The 8,050-nt window shown below is 39.2% G+C and overlaps 1 protein-coding gene across 1 annotated transcript in view; it reads left to right on the forward strand.

Moving 5' to 3' along the window:
- The window catches only part of TLL2 (tolloid like 2), a 245,338-nt gene that overhangs the window by 68,415 nt on the left and 168,873 nt on the right, over positions 1-8,050 (forward strand). The window lies entirely within an intron of this gene.

Raw genomic sequence — 8,050 nt, forward strand, 5'->3', positions numbered from 1 at the left:
TTGATGGCTTTCGTGCTTGTGCCCTACATGCGGTGTCCATGCAGAAGAATAATGAACTGGCCCATTGCCTTCTGTGCCTATTTTGTCTTTGCCATTTTATTTCAACATAAATTACAGATTATTATACCTTGTTACTTGTGAAATCAGATTCATAAGTACATATATTGCTTGGTATGGTTTGTTATGTTTGTCAATCGCCTACAGGTTGCAATTTTACTCCGATATTCACAAAACTTAAGCACCTTGTTGAGATGGTCACAAGCTAGCAGCCTATTCTTTTCGGTCAAGGTCATAAATCATCAATTTTCATCCGTTTGATTTGAGGCATATGTGGAAAATATATCCGAAAAACACGAGCAGACTGTGAATCCCCAAGGTGAAGCCTCACTCCGTGTGAGTATGTATATTTATTTTGTACTGTTTAAACTTGAGTTGAACCATGAGGATGTCTTAAGTATGATTGGAACGTACCTTTTAAGACCCCCTGAAGACTGACTCTTCTAAAGACACTTTGACCTTTTATGACCCCTTAGACTCAATACTTTCACACCCTTTTGGCCACTTTGACCCTTTCAACTCTCTCGACCCTGACATCCTTAAGACCTCTTTGACTACTATTGGAATATACCCTTTAAACCAACTGGACCATTTTTACCCTTTAGGCTGCTATTCCCCGTCAGACCCTTTAAATCCCCTCGACCATAAGTACTATTGGAAAATGCCTTTTTGACCTTTACAGACCACTTTGACCCTTTCAACCTTTTCGTAGACACCGTAGACCATGTTAATCAACACCCATTAGACACCGTAGACCATGTTAATCTTCAGACCCTTGAGATCCTCAAGACCCATTCGACTCCTTTAGATGCACGCCACACAAACATCTATAAAGTCTTCTTGCAATACACAGACTATACTTTTCTTTTCATCAAGTAATGCACAATCTCCACCCACCTGGATGCTGGGCAGGTGCACTGCTAGGTTGAACAGAATTTGCATATTGTCATTGAATTGATTCACCAATAAAAACAGAGGAGCATATTGGCTTTGAGGTCAAGAGGATCAAAGGTCAAGGTTGCATTGAATCATCAATTTTCTCCTATTAATTTGAACAGGGTTTGCATATTTGGTCACTGAAGCCGATTGAGGTAAAAAGGTCAAAGCTCAAGGTCACAATCGATGTTCATCCTATTTGAAATTTTGACATGATTTGCATATTGTCAGAAATGGTTCACCAAAAATCAGAACTATCGATTATAGCCATTTTGACGTGCAAGTGGTTTCCATGACAATTTCACCCCATCATAATCAATTGGGACTTTTTGTGATTTTATTATTACCATACCTCAATTTTTCAATGTCAAATTGAAACTTGCACAGCTTATTTGTTTGTATGTCTAGTACATGTGAGTAAACTTTGGTCAAAGGTCTTGGCCCTCCAAAACATTCAAAACACCTATTAGACCACAATTAGAATTTATCAGCCGAATTTGATAAGCGTAACAATCGATCATGAAATGCATTTCACAAATGGTGTGCTTTGCCCAAGATATCTTCCTTGTCTTATTTGTTGTTACCTCTACCATCGGTGGACAAAGGTTGTTTTCATCTCTCTATCTGTCTATCTGTCTGTCTGTGAGCAGGATACTTCCAAAGGTAATGGATGAATTCAGATGAAATTTGATGGACAGTTTGGGTGTGTGATGAGGAAGAATTGGATTTTGGTGAAGATCCAGATCCAGATATGAGAATTCTTAAAATATATATATATATATATATATATATATATATATATATATATATATATATATATATTTTAATGATTCTTCATCATTGAGAGATGGGGCAAAAATGATATATAGCATGATATCTCAATAAGTTGTGGACAGATTCTGACGAAATTTGGTGGATGATTTGGTTAGGTGATGCGAACAACCCCATCAGGTTTTGGTTCAGGTCCGGATGCAGATCCGGCCTATCAGTGGGATAAAAAATGGATACCAAACTTATCAGTGGGTTGTTCAGCTTGGCGAAGGTATGCCGAGTGCGGTGCTGGTTTAGTTCTTGTAATGTTCTCCAATTCTGGAATGTTGTAAACAGCACGGTGAAAACATCACACTGGACAATTTTTTTTTATTTTTGTATTTTTTTGGTGTCATGTTGTCTTGTGTTTTGTGGATAAACAACAAACCAAAGTAATACAGGGTCTTTGTTGTACATGATCGTGTACTTAGTAAAATGGCCATAATGAATGTGATATTTGAATGTAATTTAGAACACGATAATCAATCTGCCTTTGTTGAGCGGGTGTGTTCTTGGACGATTTGTACATCAAGGGCTCATCCTGTTGTATTAAATGAGATTTCAGATTGATGAATAAACTGACGTGTATGGTTGAATGCCCATCATAGACATTGTGTCCACAACAGATGATTTTTTTTGACTCTCTTTGTATACATATAAACATGTGAAAAACCCGATGACCATTTCACACTGCCCCTTTGAGTAGTCCTTCGTAATGCTTGGAAGAGATTGCTCCATTCTTCCTCTGACCCCAATAATCTCTATTACATGGCCATTTCCTCCTTCCTTTCCCCCTTATGTCTCCACTTCCTTTACCTTCTTCTCTTAAGGAGAATGAGGATGTCATGGGGGGGGGGGGGGGGGTTGGGGGAGCATTGTATCTTGCCTTTCCTTTCTTGACAGGCATATAGCCCTCTTTACGTTACTCTTGTATTTCCCCCCTTTACCTGTTTGGCTGATCCTCCCTCATTTTCTTCCTTTTATTTTTTGGGAAATTCAGTTTATCCTTCCAAATGGAATTTTTAAGAGATTCTTCACCATTGGGATGTGTGTGTGTGTGTGTGTGTGTGTGTGTGTGTGTGTGTGTGTGTGTGTGTGTGTGTGTGTGTGTGTGTGTGTGTGTGTGTGTGTGTGTGTGTGTGTAACAAGGACACATTGAATCGATTTTGGTGAAGATTTGGATCTGGATATTTGAATTTTTGATTGATATTTCACAGTTGAGAGATGGGGCCAAAAACAACATGTAGCACAATATTTCAAAAAGTTGTGGACGCATTATGACAAAACTGGGTGGATGAGTTGGGTAGGTGACAAGAACAAGCCCATTAGATTTTGGTTCAGGTCCGCATGCAGATCCGACCTGTCGGTGGGATACAAAACGTAAACTGTTCATTCTGGTGGAGGTGTGTGCTCAACCGAGTGCTGTTCTAGTGAAGGAATGTTTTTCCAATGAACAAATAGTATTTGGTATGCTGTTTTCATTTCCATATGCAAGCTATGTTTAAAGCTCCAAGATATCTCAATGGCAGTAGTTTTATGTTGACCACTTATCCAAGTCCTTGTGCTGTGCCCAGAGAATGAAAACTCAATGGCTGGCATCAGCGGTTTATCCTGGTTCTGATGCTGTGGTTGGTCAGTAAAACACGCAGCGATTGGTCATCTCGAGCAAATTGAATTGGGATTCCTCAACATGGAGTTTGTTATTTTGGGAGAACAATAATTCATCAATCAAATACAAAGAACAGTTTGTTAGTTTGTTTGTTTTTCATTGAGGTGGGCCTTCACCACCTGTGGTACTACAAGGAAGATTTCTCATTTTACCTGAGCTTTTCTTGACCTCCATTCAACAAATTAATTACAGTCCCAGAGGGTCATGTTTGGCTTGAATATAATTGTTGGAGAGGCTCCATGAGATGTGAAGGAACCGGCTCTACTCGTGTGCACACTGGGATCTTGTGCAGTATCAGCAGTTGTGCTGGAACTGCTCCTGGTCAACATTATATGTTCTTGTTAGTCTTTTCTAGTTCACTGCAGTGAGTGTCTACACATTGCACAACACTTGTGTTTTTGCTTTCTTTTATTTTTAACTCTCCATGCATCTCTTCCTTCTTGGATGCTGGACTTCCTTCTCATTGAGATCAGCTGTCACGTGTCATACGCTATTGACTCAAATGTACAGTAATTTATGTATATGGATATCATCATTGACATGAGTTTTCTGTCAGGTCGGAGTACTAAGTATCATTATCTGAGAAGGACAGTGTTGTATGAATATTCCCAGACTCGGTGGTATAATAGTTTGAGGATCTGCTCCAAGTCTGGGAGGTCGGCGGTTTAAAATCTCACTCATAGTAAAGACTTTAAAGTGGTATGTGCTATTTCCTTGCCTGACATTCAGCATTTGAAAGGTTAAGAGCACGGACAGTCCCCACAGGTAGTTAATGTTCGCCTCACGGGCCCTATAAAAAATCCATGGGGAGGAGGAAATTCCTTTTGTGACGTCATGGTACCCAGTGTTTACCCCCTCCCCCCACCCCCTTTGAAGTGACAACACTTTCCATTAGCTCAGGTTTTTCTCATGTAACAGTCTTGTCGTGTGTGTGTGTGTGTGTGTGTGTGTGTGTGTGTGTGTGTGTGTGTGTGGCAGCTTCGTGACGAGCCTGAGATTGTGTGTGTGTGTGTGTGTGTGTGTGTGTGTGTGTGTGTGTGTGTGTGTGTGTGTGTGTGTATGTATGTATGTATGTATATATGTATATATATATATATATATATATATATGTATATATATATAGATATATATATAAATATATATATATATATATATATATATATATATATATATATATATATATATATATATATATATATATATATATATATATATATATGTATATATATGTATATGTATATGTATGTATATGTATATATATATATATATATATATATATATATATATATATATATGTATATATATATATATATATATATATATATATATATATGTATGTATATATGTATATATATATATATGTATATATATATGTATATATATATATATATATATATATATATATATATATATATATATATATATATATGTATATATATATATATGTATATATATATATATATATGTATGTATATGTATATATATATGTATATATATATATATATATATATATATATATGTATGTATATGTATATATATATATGTATATATATATATATGTATGTATATGTATATATATATATATATATACATATATATATATATACATATACATACATATATATATATACATATATATATATACATATATATATGTATGTATATATATATATATATATATATATATATATATATATATATATATATATATATATATATATATATATATATATATAAATATATGTATATATATATATATTGTTACGGTTGTGGAAATTCACAGAGCACCAAATAGGTCCTTAGATCAGTTTTGTCGATAAGTCTGTGATCAGATAGATTTCCCCACCAATGTTTAAAGGGATTTATTCGTGTACCGGGCTGTGATCTTTGAGGTAGCCGTTTTTCTTTTGCTATTGTTATTTTGGACCAACCGCATTTCAACCACCACAACCACCTCCAGAATGCTGACCACAACCACCTTCTCTACAATCGCCAACATCCCCACAGACAACGGACAACCACCTTCTCTACAGCGGCCTTCACAACAACCACCTTCTCCACAACCACCTTCACACAACCACCTTCTCCACAATTCCAACCACAACCACCCTTCTCCACAACGCCAACCACAGCCACCATCTCCTAAACCACATCTCCCCCGATAACCAACAACGAACACCATCGCCTCACCTTCAACTCTGCAAACGCTGCCATCTTTGCGCCAGCCACGACGAGTTCTCAACGAACAGCATCGCTGCAAACAGACGCGGGGGTTTCTTCATTGCGCAGGGATGGTGATTTCACCCACGTCCGCTCTCTCTGAGCTTCGCATCGAGATCGGATCAGGAGATCGAAGGGGGCGGAGCCAGCGGGGGGTCAGAGGTGAGGGATGGAAGATCAAACCTCGCCTCACGGGCCCTATAAAAAAGTGCGCAGAGCGCCAAGCTCGCAGTCGGTCTGGGTTTGGAGTTGTGTGAAGATCAAGGTTCGAGTCCAGTGGAGGGCAGTGGAGGTCTGGGTTCGCCGAGGAGCCAAGGAGCGCGGCCAAGCCTGCCGTGCCGCGCAGAACTGCGCATTCGTGTGCGGGACGTGGAAAGGCCAGAGAGGAGACTCCAGCCAGCGGCATAACGGTCTGAGGTGATCAGGCCTTGGGACAGTCCGAGCAACGCTAAGGGACGGACGGGCTCTTACAGGGGGCATCAACTCAAAAAGAGCAAAGACCCGTTCATTCCTCGGAGGCATTGTCGGCTGGGCCCGAACCACCAGGCCACCCGATGAGGCCTGGGCCGGACCGCGGTCACGCCAGCTGCCGTGAGGACGTGACGTCGCTGGTCGCCCCAGCGAGGCACCACGAAGGTGAAGGTAACCAGCCCGGCCTCTCGGAGCTTCTGCGGATGTCACAGCTCCGTGAAAATAAAGACCCAAGAGGTCCAGTCTACCCCTCGTCTTTCCTGGGGTTTTTTATTGTTTCTTTGCATGAACGTTGTGGCGCCATGTCCTTAGGTCGAACTGATGTTAAATGCAAGTGACTGTACATAATAAATATACAGTTGTAGTCTTTGTCTTGCTCGCGTCTTGTCCCTACCCCCATTCATTGCATGCTTGTATATCTCTGTATTACTGCTTTGACCATATATGTGTGCAAATAAATGTCCTTGTGTGAATGTTAACCCGTTCATCGCGTCCTTTTCCTTCGAATTGAACTGCCGTATTGCATTCGAAATAATAGCTGGCTTTTTACTAGCCGATAATAGAATCGGATCCAACAGGGCTTTCGTGATAATACCCCGCTCGGTTATCCCAAAACGAAGCGAGCTGCTTAAGCGGCTCGTTTCCAAGCGGGGCCCGTTGAGGTACAGTCGCTCGGTAGTCTGCCCGCGCGATTAATTAGGTATATCGACATTTCGGCGATTGACCCTGTAGCACGCGGGTAGAAGAGTGTTGACTAGGCTGTGGTGTGCATCCAAAACACACCCGTAGCGGGATTTCGGCGTTTCATCCAGAAGGCTGCGACTGGATTGCTCATCCGATGGGCGTATGGCCGTGATTTGGCTAAAAGCGGCTGTCCGCATGCCGGCGGGCGAGAATCAACAACAGTGTGTGTGTATATATATATATATATATATATATATATATATATATATATATATATATATATATATATATATATATATATATATATATATATATATATATATACACACATATGTGTGTGTGTGTGTGTGTGTAAGGACTTTATGTCCAATGGAGATTGGGGGATCCCCTATCGCACTCCATACATTTTGAGATTTATAAAACCTTGAAGAATACACCTACAGAGCAGCTTCCTGCCAAAACAGCTTCCTGAGGAATGAAAGCATTAAATAATGAAATACCATTTTGCCATTGCCTTCCCAATGCACTGTGGATATGAAAGGCAACGACGAGATAATTCTGAAACTCAGTCGAGCCACTCCAGAATCTGATTACAATTTAAAACACTGCAATCTACTGAAATGTTAATAAAGAAATAGAACCATGTCCCACAATGGCACCAGTTTTTTAAAAAATGTTATTTTTAATTGTTGTTTTTAAAAATTATTATTTTGAAGAATGACATTCACAGGTATACACGACATTGAGCGAACAGCACTCGATGTCTAACCACCATTGAGGCTGTGCTCTCATTCACTCTTGCTTGCTTGGCCATTTTTTTTTTTTAATTTAATTTAATTTTTTCAATTTATGGTATGGGAAAGGAATATATATGCTATAAAAAAATATATATATTTTGCCATCTTTAAACTTGAGTAAGGTCAATGTCTTCACAATGAACAGAGAAGGGGTGTCTCCTCTTTTCAATTGACGATGCAGTTTGTCACACCACAGTGGTAACTGTGGTAACTGAGCTGAAGACACCCCTACCTGATGCAGAATTTCAGCACGAACAAACCATTATTAATCACAAAACGCAACAGTGTCATAATATTACAACTTCTCATCAGGTCATCTCTGCATCAGAGTGTCCCTCTATTTGTATTACTTGTTTTAAAATGCTGTATAAATTTAATCAATACATCATCATTCTCGACATCTCTT

Source organism: Eptatretus burgeri, chromosome 5 (assembly GCF_056783735.1).
Source record: "Eptatretus burgeri isolate ZD-2024b chromosome 5, Ebu_testis_v1, whole genome shotgun sequence".
NCBI classification, from domain to species: domain Eukaryota; kingdom Metazoa; phylum Chordata; class Myxini; order Myxiniformes; family Myxinidae; genus Eptatretus; species Eptatretus burgeri.